Here is a 14,663-nt window from a genome sequence, read left to right on the forward strand (position 1 = left end):
CCTAAGTCACTTAATTGTGAAATCTTATCCAGCACCTCTGAAAGGGGGTGCCCTATTTCCCCAATTAGTAGAGTCAGAATTAGGTGCTTATAAGTAGGAGGAGTCATTTTCACTATGATATTTCTTTGAGGAACTGCTAAGGGGATATTGTGATATTCATTTGCATATACAAGCATGATAGCAGTTTTCATTACTTCCTCCTTTAGCTTTCTCATACAGTCTCTAAGTGAGTACCAGGATCTGTCTCCACCATGTCACATAGAGTCAATAGGATATTGCTTATTGCATCCTTCTGCAGCTAAAGGTAACAGATTAGTTGTGTTCTTACCTCCTTACATATGGTAATCCCTAAAAGCATGGTGTACAAAAGGATTCTAACTAAAGCCTACGAATTTTAAGCAATCTACACTATCTAGTGATACTTTTCCACCTCCTCCATCACTGATTCTTACCATCCAAGACACTAAAGACTCTCCCATTCTTTGGGTGAAATGACTTAATATATCAGTAACCTCTTGTTGAGTGAAATCCTTAATTATCTCCCTGAACTCTGTTTGGCCCTGGTGGCTCTCCTGCTTTCTTCTTAGTATGGGGAGAACTTCAACATTAGAAGACTCCTCATCTAACTTTGTTCCATTCTCCTCTCACACATTCTCCTGACAGTTGTTGGGGCAACTATGCCCAGCCTGTACAAAAGGCATTATGATATAATAATCTGAGCCTGTAATCAGGAAGATCTGGGTCCAAAGCCTACATTTGATTCTTGTTAGTTATGTGACCACCTGGGATCATAGAACTACAGCGAGAAGAAACCTTAAAGATCATGTAGTATAATCCCTTCCTCCTCATTTGATGTTTGTCAAATGAGAAAAAAAAATCCAAGAGAGGTCAAGGTCACATAGGTATTAAATATCAGAAATTGTATTTGAATACAGGTACCCTGACTACAAACCCTATGTTACTACTTTTTTATCACAATTCTTGCCTAAAATAGGGATCATGATAACTGAAGTATCAATTTCAGGTGGTTTTTGGAAGATTTAAATGAAATGACCCATATGAAGCCCATGTAAATGTGAAACATTATATAAGGACTTTACCTGTAACTTATCTATCGGATTATTTGTATTACATCACAATTGTATGTTCTATATAGAGTTCATAAATCCAGTTCAGTGAAATTCATAAAGAAGTTAATATGACATTTTATTTATTTTTACTTTTTAAAATTTATTAATTTATTTGTTTTCAGTTTTTAACATTTACTTCCATAAGTTTTAAATTTTCTCCCTTCCCCCTCCTTTCAAATATGGGCTCTACATATACATTTCTATTAAACACATTTACACATTAGTAGTGTTGCATAGAAGAATTATAATGAATGGGAGAAACCATGGGAAATAAAATAAAACAAAACAAAAGAGAAAATAATCTGCTTCACTCTGTATTCTGACTACACAGTTCTTTCTCTGGATGTGGATGACATTTTCCATCATAAGTCCTTTGGAAATTTTATTTTAGGTCCTTGCATTGCTGAGAAGGGCTAAATTTATCAAAATCAGTCCTCACACACTGTAGCTGTTATTGTGTAGAATGTTCTCCTGGTTCTGCTCACTTCACTCAGCATCAATTCATATAAGTCATTTCAGGTTTTTCTGAAGTCCACTTTTTCATCATTTCCTATGGCACAATAATATTTCATTACATTCATATATGACAATTTGTTCAGCTATTCCCTAATTGATGGGTATTTCCTTAATTTTCAGTTCTTGGCCACTACAAAAAGCACTGCTATAAATATTTTTGAACATATGGGTCCTTTTCCCATTTTAATAATCTCTTCAGAAGTAGTTTGCCCTTTGGGCATAGTTGCAAATTGCTCTCCAGAATGGTTCCATCAGCTCACTGCTCCACCAACAATGAATTAGTGTTCCAACTTTCCCACATCTTCTCCAACATTTATCATTTTCCTATTTTGTCATGTTAGTTAATCTGATAGGGGTGAGTTGTTATCTCAGAGTTATTTTGGTTTGCATCTCTCCAATCAATAGTGATTAGAGCATTTTTCACATGAGTATAGGTAGAGAGCTTTAATTTCTTTCTCTGGAAACTGCCTGTTCACATCCTTTGGCCTTTTATTATTTGGGAATGACTTGTATTCTTGAAATTTGACTCAGTTCTCTATATATTTTAGAAATGAGGCCTTTATCAGAGAGAATAGCTGTAAAAATTCTTTCCCAAATTTTTGCTTCCCTCCTAATCTTGGTTGCATTGGCTTTGTTTGTGCAACCACTTTTCATTTTAATATAATCAAAATTATCCATTTTGCATTTCATAATGTTCTCTATCTCTTGTTTGGTCATAAATTCCTCCATTCTCCATAAATCTGACAGATAAACTATTCCTTCTCCCCTAATTTGTTTATAGTATCAGTCTTTATCCCCAAATCACTTACCCATTTGTACTTTATTCTGGTATAGGGTTTCACACATTGGTCTATACCCACTTTCTGCAATGCTATTTTCCAATTTTCCCGGGAGTTTTTGTCAAACAGTGAGGTCTTAGGGGCGGCTAGGTGGTGCAGTAAGTAAAGTGCTGGCCCCGGAGTCAGGAGGACCCAAGTTCGGTTCTGGCCTCAGACACTTAACAGTCACACTAAAAACTAGCCCTGTAACCTTGGGCAAGTTACTTAACCCCAATTGCCCTCCAAAAAGTATAAAAACAAAACAAAACAGAACAAAAAAAAAAGTGAGGTCTTATGCCAGAAACTGGGATCTTTGGGTTTATCAAACAGTAAATTGCTATAATTATTGGCTTCTGTGTCCTGTATACCTAATCTATTCCACTAGTCTACCCCTCTATTTCTTAACCAATACCAAGTGGTTTTGATGAGTGCTGCTTTTAATATGACACATTTAATGATATGATCACTGATGATAAAGAAGATGATGACAGTAATAGTTCATATTACTTTAAAGGGTCTTGTAAAGTACTTTATAAGGTTCAGTTTGATTCTCACAACATTTTGAGGAAGGTACTATTAGTACTGTCATTTTATAGATAAGGAAACTGAGACTCACGTTAAGGAACTTGCCTCTGGTGACCCTGTCAGCAAGGATCTGTGGAAAGGATTTAAGCCAAACCTTCCTTTCTTTCTTTTCTTCCAAATCCTGTGTTCTCTGTATGGCATGCTGACAGAGTAATGAATAAGTTAAAGAATCAAATTTGTATTGAGTGCTTACTATATACAAAGAACTGTAATGTAACCAACTTGAAGTCAGGAAGACCTGAGTTCATTTCTTAATACTGATAACAGTTGAGTGACCATCAGCAAATCACTTAACTAATGTAATTTCAGACAGTCTTCTGAGACTTATCAACCGTATTAAAGGTGGGCTGTAATAGACTACATTAGTGTAACAAAATTATTATTATGCTTCATAGAATCTAAGTATCAATAGTAAGCATTTCAGATAGATTACAATAATGTGGGGTTATATTTGCATGAATAACTTGGGATTACATTTTCACAGATAAACATAATTTTTTATTTTTCTCTTTTCCTGTGTTAATTCAGATGATTACAACACATCATATTATAGTACTTATCATTTAAACAGCATCACAAGCTAAGAAAGAAATCTTTTAAATAAATAATTAGCATAGGTCCTATTTCACAATTGCTGAGATTTGTTACTATTTATACACTAGGCATATATTCCCTGATCTTTAACTATGCATGATGGAATAACCTTCCTCATTACCCCTACCAAGGATTACTTTAACAGAGGTTCCCTTCTTTCTGTCACTTAGCCAGATGCCCTAGAAACTGAAAGGCCTGAGACAGCAGAAACTCTGAGCCTAATAAATTTCTTGCCAATCCAGGAAAAGAAAAAGAAAAAAAATAATAAAGTAATAGAAATTGAGGTGGTGAGAGGAAGCAGGATAAACATGTTGGCTGAAAAAAGGCACAATAGACTTTGGATCTTGGGAATATGGGAGTTGGAACAGATAGATAGAAAAGTAGTTAAGAGTAAGAGTAAGAAAGTATATGTGACAGACTTTTTAGAGTCCCTCTTAAACCTCTGACTTAGTGTTGATCAACCTCTAGACTTTCACTCTTGTACTAGGAAGAAACAAACAAAACTGATCCAAACTAAAATAAAAACAAAACAAGAGCCTGTTTTAGTTTCAGGATCAAGCAGGCCTAGTATTGATCTTAATGTTAATCAGAAGATCCCCAATCTTCCCTTTCACCATTATTAAACATACCTGTTTCTTCTTGCTTGAAATGACTTTAATAAGAGGCAGATTCTGGAGAGCAATTTGGAACTATGCCCAAAAAGTTACAAAACTGTGCTTATTTTTGATCCAGCAATACCAGTTCTATATCTCAAAGACATTTAAATAGGAAGGTAAATGGGCCTACTTGTACAAAAATATTTATAGAAGCTGTTTTTGTGGTGGGTAAGAATTGGAAATTGAAGGAATACTAATAATTTGGGGAATGGCTAAACAAGCTTTGGTATATGATTGTGATGGAATAATATTGTACTATAAGAAAGGACAAGTAGGATGATTTCAGGAAAAAATTCCTGGAAAGACTTACATGAACTGATTCAAAAAGAAGTGAGCAGAACCAGGAGAATGTTGTACACAGTAACAGCAATATTGTATGATGGTGAACTGTGAATGATTTAGCTATTCTCAGTAATCCAAGACAATCCCAAAGAACTAATGATGAAGCCCTACTATCAGCTTCAAGAGAAAGGACTGATATTATCTGAGTGCAATCTGAAGCATGCTATTTTTCACTTTCTTTCATTCTGTTTTTTTTCACCTGAGTCTTCTTGTACAGAATCACTAATATGGAAATAGTTTACATGATTGTTCATGTTTAAGCTATATCTGATTGCTTACTATCTCAGGGAGGGCAAGGCAGGAGGGGAAGGAGGAATAGAACTTGAACTCAAAACTTCAAAAAATGTTGATAGTTCTTTTAACATGTAATTTGGGAAAATATAAAATACACAAATATACGTGTGTGTATGTGTATTTCATGGAGACTTTGATTCCACAAATGGAAGTACAAATGTATTACAGTATAAATATCTCAGTGTTAATATATTGGTGTGAATAAGGCAGGATATAAATGATGTTAAATCCTTTCTTTCTTTGATAGGAGTATTAAAAAGTAATATGGTACTGATTAGGAAAGTGAAATGTGGTAGCAGGACTAAGTGAAGAATACAGAAAGGGGATATTAGATGACAAAGGCAAATTCGATTCTACAGATGTTTCATAGAAAAGTTGGCCCTGTTCATCTTCATAAATGGACAGTTAAGGAGAAAGTACTAAGAAGGGTAATCAATGTCTTGCCTCATTGTATTTTAATGGAAGGAAAGTTTAGAAGTGAAGCCAAGCATAATAAAATAAACAACCGTTGTCCATTTTCAAATCAAACAAACAACAAACTATAGGTCAATTGAATAGGTGTGATAAATCAAATCTGGAAGGCTCAGACATCAAAGTGAAGAGGGCTTCTCCTCCTGTGAACCTCACTTCCCACCACCCCCAAATGTCTGATGTTCTATTGACTTCTCTTGATCCAGCAAAGAAGTTTTACAATGGAGATAGACTACACTTAATGAATCCCTAGTTGTCATCAAGGAGCTGTGAACTACTTTAAGAGTCGTAGTGTATATAGTATAATAATACATAGTGATAAAAAAAATCTGCTCAAGGGCCAATTAACCTTAACTTTAAATAGTTTTACTAAATTATAAAAGAATTTGTATACTGGTTGGCATGAGATACTATAAAGGTGTCGGGAATTTGAAGATCTTCCATGATTTGAAAATGTACTCTGCCCCCAATAGGCTGAATGTGGCCACATGGAGCCTGTGGTGGGGCACTTGTTTTTCAGGAACACCCACATCTTGTTACTTTGTGATTGGGGAGAGGGTCTTGAGGGTTGTGATGTTCTATGATCTTGGAGAAAGCTCACTTATGGGAAGAATTGTGTAATTTGACCAGATGAGACTCTGGGCAGCTGTTGAGCCCCACCTCCCCCTCTGGCTTTGAAAACCCAGATGTTGGTGCTTCTCTCTCTGGTAGCAAACACTGTATGTGTATAATGGTCAGACAACTAAAAGCCCTGTCTCTTGGTCTGCTGAATTGTGTTGTTTTCTCTGTCTATATTTTTTGTCTGCTTGTAACTTCTCTGAAGTTCAGAGTGGTGACCTTTTCCCCCTAACTAGGTAAATGATATATGTTTGATTAAAGTAAGATTGTTAAACCCTTTTTGAATTGCTTTCCTTTAGAAAAGCAGATCAAAGAACCTATGCTAGCAGCCATCCTGGATATGCTAGGGTGCTTGCTGCTACAGACATCCTAGAACTATATTCTTTTGAATTTCGCCTGTCAAGTTCCTCCATGAAAATTAAAGCTATTCTCTGAAGTTTGTCTGATTGAGACAACAATAAAACTAAGAAGGAATATCTCATTTTCGTTGAATATTGCTCTGAATGGGTGAAAAATATTCACTGGCATGCATTTTCTAATACTATGAAAATGTTGTTACACAGTGGTGGATGGGAATATACTCTTTAATTACAATGGAAAGCATGCATAGCACTCAGCAAAAAAAAAAGCTTTTAGAAAGGTAAATAATAAAATATAGATGGTTTTGTTGTAGAGACTCATAACATCTTCTAAAACTTTCATAAACTCAGAATATCTAAAAAGAGCTTGCTACAGTCTAGGCTAAATGCCATGAAGAAGACATAAATTTATGTTAATCTATTTATAGATATACACTTGTGTTTCTTGCTAAGATCAACTGCTCCCAAGGTTCCAAATTCTTAACTGAAATTCATTTCAGTTTTGCAAATGCAAGTATAAGCTCTAATGTTGAAAATCAAGGGGCAAAACCACCTGTAGTTAAAAGAATACATAGGTTAGTTTTGCTATGAGTATAAGTTGGAAGTATATATTCATACTTAGTTGACAAATGGAATGGATTTACTGACGCGCTTGTAAATATTTTAACAGTAAGCTCTCAGGGGAAAAAAAGCATGCCTTATATAATTTTATATGTAATCAACACTAATTATATTTTCTCCAACTCTATTTAGACTAGACAATCAACAAAACAATACATCAAATCCTGATTTACAGCTTTTACCTAATTCTGAGGTTTAAATACTCACACTGAAAATTTAGGAATCAGCTCTAAAAAGCCAATTTAAACGCGATTCAACACAACCCTAACTGGTTTAAAAAAAATGCTTATTTGTCCAGTATTTGGACCATGGAACATAGTTTCCCAGGGAATCAATGTAAATACTGGAATATAAACTACTTTTTGATTGGAGCCTTTTCTTATTTAAATTTAATATCTTCCCCAATACCTACCGCAATGCTCTCTGCACACAAAAGCCTATTAATAAAAATGGTTTTTTTTTCTATTGCTTTGTGTTGTATTTTATTGTCTGTTTAAAGAAACATACAGAATTTTATGCCCTCTTTTTTGACCCCATACAATACAGGGTTCCCACACAGACGTATCTCTTCTATTTCAGGGGGAGAAGTACCTTATGCCTATGACTTTAATTTTCATCTTATGTTTCTTAAGTTTTCTTTTTTTGAATTAAATTTTATGTTTATTTTTAGTGTACTTCATTCATTTCCACAAGATTTAAGTTACAAATTTCTCCCCATCTTTCCCCTACCCACCACTCCAAAAGAGCCATTCCACTGAATACCCCTCCCCCAATCTGCTCTCTCCTATATCCTCCCCATCACTGTCTGACTTTCTAGTAGGGCAAGATGGATCTCTATGCCCCAGTGCCTATATATTTTATTTTCCAGTTGCAAGTAAACACACACACACACACACACACACACACACACACACATTAAACATTTGATTTTACAAACTTGAATTCCAGATTCTTTCCCTTCCTCCATCATTACCCACCCTTACTCGAAGATAAGCAATTCGATATAGTTTGTACATGTGTAGCTATACAAAATATTTCCATAGTCTATATATTGTGAAAGACTGACTATATTTCCCTCCATCATATCCCACCCCCCACTTGTTCTTTTCTCTACTTTGAGCCTTTCCCTTTTCAAAAGTGGGTGCTTCCAATTTCTCTCTGCACCAAACTGCCCTTCCCTCTGTCATGCTCCCTCTCATCCCCTTCCCCTCTACTCCCATTTAGGGTGTATATAATTATATAAAATACACCCATTTAGGGTGTATATAATTCCCTCCCTAAGCCAAATTCAATAAGAGTAAGGTTAACCCATTCCCTTTTGCCTTCCTGTTCTTCCCCTCCATTATAACAGTTTTTCCTTGTCTCTTCTATATGAGACAATTTACCCCCTTCTGTCTCTCCCCATCTCCTCTCATTATATTCCTTTCTTACCTCTCAATTTCACCTTTTAAGTATCATCCCTTCCTGTTCAATTGGTCCTGTGCTCTCTTTCTATGTATACCTGTACCCATATATACATATACTCACATATGTTTTCATATGCCCATATACCCTCCTATATAGACATATATGTATATGTATACACACATACATATATATACATTTATATTCCTTTCAACTATTCTCATACTGAGAAAAGTTTCATAAATTGCAATTATCATTTTTGCATGTAGGAATGTTAATAGTTCAACTTTGATAAGTTCCTTATGATTTCTTTTCCCTGTTTACCTTCTCATGTTGCTCTTGCTTCTTGTATCTGAATGTCAAATTTTCTATTCAACTCTGGTTTTTTCATCAAGAATACTTGAAAGTCCTTTATTTCATTGAATCACCATATTTTCCCCTAAAATATGATGCTCAGTTTTTCTGGGTAGATGATTCTTGGTTTTAATCCCAGGTCCTTTGACCTCCAGAATACCATATTCCAAGCCTTTCAATCCCTCAGTGCAGAATCTGCCAGATCCTGTGTTATTCTGATTGTGTTTCCACAGTGTTCAATTGTTTCTTCTTGGCTGCTTGTAATATTTTCTCCTTGATCTGGGAAATCTGGAACTTGGCTATAATATCCCTAGTAGTTTTGTTTTGGGGATCATTTTAAAGAGGTGATTGGTGGATTCTTTCAACCTCTATTTTGCCCTCTGGTTCTAAAACATCAGGGCAATTTTCCTTGATAATTTCTTGGAGGATGATTTCTAGGTTCTTTTTTTGATCATGGCTTTCAGGTAGTCCAATAATTTTTAAATTATCTCTCCTGGATCTATTTTCCAGGTCAGTGGTTTTCCTCATGAGATATTTCACATTGCCCTCTGTTTTTTTCATTTGTTTGGATCTGTTTAATAGTATCTTGATTTCTCATACAGTCACTAGCTTCCATTTGCTCCAATCTAATTCTGAAGGAATAATTGTCTTCAGTGAGCTTTTGAGATTCTTTTTCCATCTGGCAAATTTGGCTTTTTAAGGCATTCTTCTCCTCATTGCCTTTTTGAGCCTCTTTTGCCATTTAAATTAGTCTATTTTTTAAGGTATTATTTTCTTCAGTCAGGTTGTTGCCACTCTTTTCCTGATTTTCTTGCATCATTCTCATTTCTCTTCCCAATTTTTCTTCCACTTCTCTTATTTAGTTTTCAAAATCCTTCCTAAGGTTCTCTATGGCCTGTAACCAATTCTTATTTTTCTTGGAAGCTTTTGGTGACAAAGTTCTGATTTCATTGTCTTCCTCCTGTTCCATGCTTTGATCTTTTTGTCCCCTAAATAGTACCCTAAAGTTGTATTGCTCTACTTGCTTTGCTTTTTTTGCTTGCTCATGTTGCCACTCAATTCCTTGATTTTTGAGCTTTTTACCACAGTAGATCTCTGCTTCCAGGGAGCAGAACTTTGTCCCAAATCCCTGGTATTTTCTCAGTTGATGGAGCTATTAGTTGGCTGTCCTCTATGAAGCCTTCACATGCTCTGGCACACTGGTCAGGCACCCCAGGACCTCCACCCTAGACAGTGACCCAGATCCAAGCAGGTTAAAGCAAGTGCAATTAAGTCTCAGACTGGTTGCTTCGTCCCCCTACAATCTGTAGGCCAGGAGCTCTGACGCTGCCATGCGGCTGTGGCCACCACACCTCAGCTGCTTCTCTGTCCTCTGGGGCCAGAGGCTGGACTACATTCTTGTACCTCCTGTTCCTAAAGTCCACTGAACTCTCACTTTGTCTTTGGCATTTATGGGTTGATAATTCTGCCAACTGCTATAGCTGCTGGTGATCGACTCTCCTTATGTCCCTCTAGCCATGGCTGGTGGTAGCTGCCCTGAGGCTAAAACCATGGACTCAGCAGGGCTGGGCTCTGCTCCCTGAGTGCTGTGATGGCCCCTTTCTGCCAGCCTGCCAGGCTATTTTTAGCAGTAGGTTAGTTTCTCTCTGTCACTTTGTGGCTCTAAAGTTTGTTTAGAGTCATTTTTTATATGTATTGGAGGAAGTGGAAGCAGGAGCCACACAGAAGTCCTGTTTCTACTCTGCCATCTTGGCTCCACCCCATATTTCATTTTTTTAAGGAGGTAATTAGGGTTCAGTGACTTTCCCCAGGTCACGTAGCTAATGTCAGAGGTCAGATTTGAACTTAGGTCTTCCTGACTCCAGGACCTGTGCTGTATCCACTTTCCGGCCTAGCTGGCCCATCCTCCTCCCACTTACTCTGTTTCATAAGTTTTATTGTCCCTTGTTTTTAGACTAAAATTATTCTCCTTTAATTGCTCTCTCCTAATTATATCCCTATTTTGTAATAAAGAGAAAACAGCAAATCCAAGACTCAGGGACATTTTTTTTTTTCATAGCAGATGTTATATTCTACATTTGAGTCTCATGTCTCTCTACTGGAGAGAAAGTTGCATTCATCATTCTCTGGGACTGAGACAGGTAATTATGATTAACCAGAGGATGCTTTTCTGTGCTATGCTTCATTGTTGTTTTATTTGTAAAACATTATGTATGTTGTTTTCCTGATACTGCTTACTTTGCCTTTCATCGGCTCATGCCTGTCTTCCCATGGTTCTCTATATTATTTATATTCATTGCTTCTTATGGCACAATAATATTCTAATACATTCATATATGAAAATTTATCCAACCATTTGTTCCTTAATTTATTGGAACCCCCTTTTGCCTCAATGTTTTTGTTGTCACCAAAGTGCATATTTTAGTATCCATGAGACATTTATTTCTTTATTTGACTTCCTTTGGGTCATATATCCAGGAATAGAGTTTTTGGATCATAAGGTACAATAGTTTAATTACTTCTCCCCCATAATTACAAATTGTTTTAGGGATGTTGCATGTATTTAGAGCTCTACCAACTATGCATTCATGGGCCTTAATTTCATTATTCAAGTAATTTCTTTGGATCTTCCCCCTATAGAGGTAAACTTCTCACAATATAGTTGATTGATTGATGTTTCATAATGCAGTTGGTTGATTCTACAGATCTGTTATAATAAGTGAAACAAAATTGCAGGGGTATAACTCAGGGAAACACACAATTTCATTTGTTTGGCTGTAGCTCCTAAGATGTATGAATGGTAAGATTTAACCAACAAGTGATAAGGCAGTCCCAATTCCTCACACCCATCTACCCCCACCCCCAGCCCCTTTAATCAACGTAAAGTTAAATTGATCAACTGCTACCTGTCATTCTTCATTCCTTTAATAAATAATTTAGAAATCAGACAATTCAGAAAATATCCTCAATTAAGTGTTCTACACCACCCTCACTGCCTTGCCTTATTATTGTGAGGGAGGTGATAAAGCAGGTTTCTATTAGTATCACATTGGCTCTCTGTCTCTAAAATTTTTAGTTTGAGTCCAGAGTGGCTCTGTACCTTGACCAAAGGCTATATCCCTTTGCCAAGCCACCAATCATGTATTGTTATAGAACTGGAAGAGGCTTCACACCTATGCTATTCCCCACTGGCATTTATTCTCTTATAATTACTATTCTTATGTGAAAATATCACTATTCCAGAACAACTCTCTCTTTTGCATTGCCATAGGGGCAATTAGTTTCAAATTAGCAATATGATGATATTGTGTTTGGCTGTACTACTTTTTCTTTTAACAGTTTCATATGGTTGAGGTGGGGTTGTTTATGTAATGAATGAGAAGATATGTCCCATTCTTTTTCCTTTGCCTAATTCAGTAATTGGGGGGAATGAATTGTGTCCATCAAACATGTGTTGAGACCTTAAAAGAGAGAGCTGAGACTACTACCTGGGGCACCGTGGAAAAAATAAAGCAAGGGACAATTTGGTGGAAAGAGAATAATGTCAAAAAAGGCAGAGAAAGTAGTGGGATCTTGGAATGTTTTGCCTGTATTTTACATGAAATGACAACACAGAAAGACTATAGAAACCCAGTTCTTATCATTTCCTTTTCTGAGAAACTGGTGAATCTCAAGTTTGTGCTGTGAAGCTGGGAACACCATGAAGAATTTTGGGAAGTTGAAGAGAAAGACATGTCCACATATATACTGTCCTTCAACATCAGGGAATGATTAGAGAGGAGGGGGAAGGACAGGTATCTCCACCAAAGAAACCCTCATACTAAGAATTGTAAGGAAATCTGAGGCTAAATATATAAATTTGGGGCTAACTGATGCTGACTTAAAGTACACCCTTGCGTTTTCCTCTTTTTATTTAAACTTTCTTTTACAATATTGCAAACTACATGCTTTTAAGTAGGGTATTACTCTCACTATATTGCATTAATTTCTTCTGTTTTCTCAGTGGAGGTTACTAGTCAAGAAAGGATCATTACCATTCTCCTTCTATTCTTCTCTAAAGCACAAATAGACTTTTCATGTCATGAGAATCTCTCTGGAAAAAGGGTTAAAGATAAAATATATTAATTATAGTGTTGTATCAAGAATTGTTGGTCAGGGTGTCTATTGAATGGGGTAGACTGAATGCTTATGAACCTCTTTGCTGATAATCCTGTTTTCCTCTACTAATACATTACCCTTTCCTAGTCACTTTAAAAATCTTTCAGCTATAAGACTGTGTATAGCTTTTGCTACTCAACAGATATTTCATGCTGATGATAGGCTCAAGCTTGTTCATGTTTGTTAAGTTTTAAATAGTTCTAGTTAATTTTCTTTGACATCAGTGCTATCATGCTCCGAAGCATTGTAGTTACCTCAGTTTATTCTTGGCCAATGGATATGCCATTTCAATCCAAGGATCTGATCCGATTTTAATCAGTTAATGCCCAATAACCTCTTCTTGGTCCTTCTTTTTTATTCTTTCTAACATATTAGATGCATATATTTTATAGACTTCTCTGAACCAGACTGGAAATCACAGTCATCATGAACAAGATAATATGTTTCTTTCAGAAATTATAGTTGCTGGTATGCAACAAGAATGGCATGTGACAGCACCAGAAACCTTGTAGAGAATCACAGACTCAGACTTTAAAGGGACTCCTGTCTATAATATCCCTGACAAGTAGTCATACAGCTTTTGCTTAATAGCTTCCAGTGACAGGGAGTTCACTAACTCTCAAAAAAGCTTATGACACATAACCAGCCCCTTCATCCATGTTGCCATAATAGCAGCTATGCAGTCAACAATGAGGAGGGAATATAAAAGCTTGAGGAGCATTCTTTTATTTTTAAGTCTCTGGCAACACTCTTCCATTGGTACAGGTCATATTGATATATGTAGAGAAATTAAGTTCAATTTCAACAACTCTAAAAATTGCTTATTTAATACCTTCTACTTATAGAACATAGAAAAGTCTGGTAACAGATAAATATGGAATGATGAAGCAAAATATGGTCCCTGCTGTCTCAGAGATTACCACCTAGTAGAAGGAATGACACACATGCAAATAATTATAATACAAAATTATTTAAGATAAGTACGTAGAAAGGTAGTCACAATAAGTTCTGCACAAGATCCAGGATGAGAATACTTCATTACTGAGTGGTGATAATTGGGTAAGAGGCAGAATTTTAGCATTTGAAAATGTTTAAAAGCACTTAAAGGATGGGTAGGTGTTTATCAATTTCATAAAGGAATACTTGATAATAACAAATATTGCACTGGTAGAAAGGCATATGTTTCAAACAACAAAGTTAATTACTGAAAACATAACAAAACAAAACATAGTTTAGAGAATACAGCAGTTTCCAAATTGGATGTAGGTTTGATTCATGGCTCATTTAAAAACTGTTGCTGCTTTTAGAAAGCTCTGTAGCATGAGTCGTAACATCATGCTATAAAGCACTTTATATGTAGAACATCATCAACAGATACTATAAACATATGATCTATTAATATTGAAAATAATGCCCTGAGCACATTTGTCCCTGTATTAGACTATAATGCTATTATTCGTGAGCTAGCTGAAATTGCTTCTTTTTTTAAATGACAATAATAACTTAATATTGAAATTCAATACAGCTAATTAACCTTCTTTATTCACTATTTATTTTGAAATTCATTAATTTCAATACATAAAATGGCAAAATGACTTTTCAATCACTTCCTCTAACTGTGCAACATAAATCATTGTCCAATCATTCTTATTTATTTGTTTTATTGGTTTTAATGTTCTTCCAATACTTATTCTTTTTTTCTTTGTATTGCTTCATAAAGTCCTCGTGTTTATATATATATTG

At 35.7% G+C, this 14,663-nt stretch overlaps 1 long non-coding RNA gene across 1 annotated transcript; it reads right to left on the reverse strand.

Moving 5' to 3' along the window:
* Window positions 1-293: 293 nt before the first annotated feature.
* LOC138163078 (uncharacterized) lies at window positions 294-4,341 on the reverse strand. The gene is made up of 3 exons (XR_011168782.1): window positions 4,273-4,341; window positions 3,081-3,191; window positions 294-1,680 (listed from the first exon to the last, which is right to left on the reverse strand). It is a non-coding gene; the product is annotated as an uncharacterized lncRNA (long non-coding RNA).
* Window positions 4,342-14,663: the final 10,322 nt, after the last annotated feature.

This window comes from Petaurus breviceps, unplaced genomic scaffold (assembly GCF_028583685.1).
Source record: "Petaurus breviceps papuanus isolate PSGF00001 unplaced genomic scaffold, PetGlider_PUasm1.0 187, whole genome shotgun sequence".
Lineage (NCBI taxonomy): Eukaryota > Metazoa > Chordata > Mammalia > Diprotodontia > Petauridae > Petaurus > Petaurus breviceps.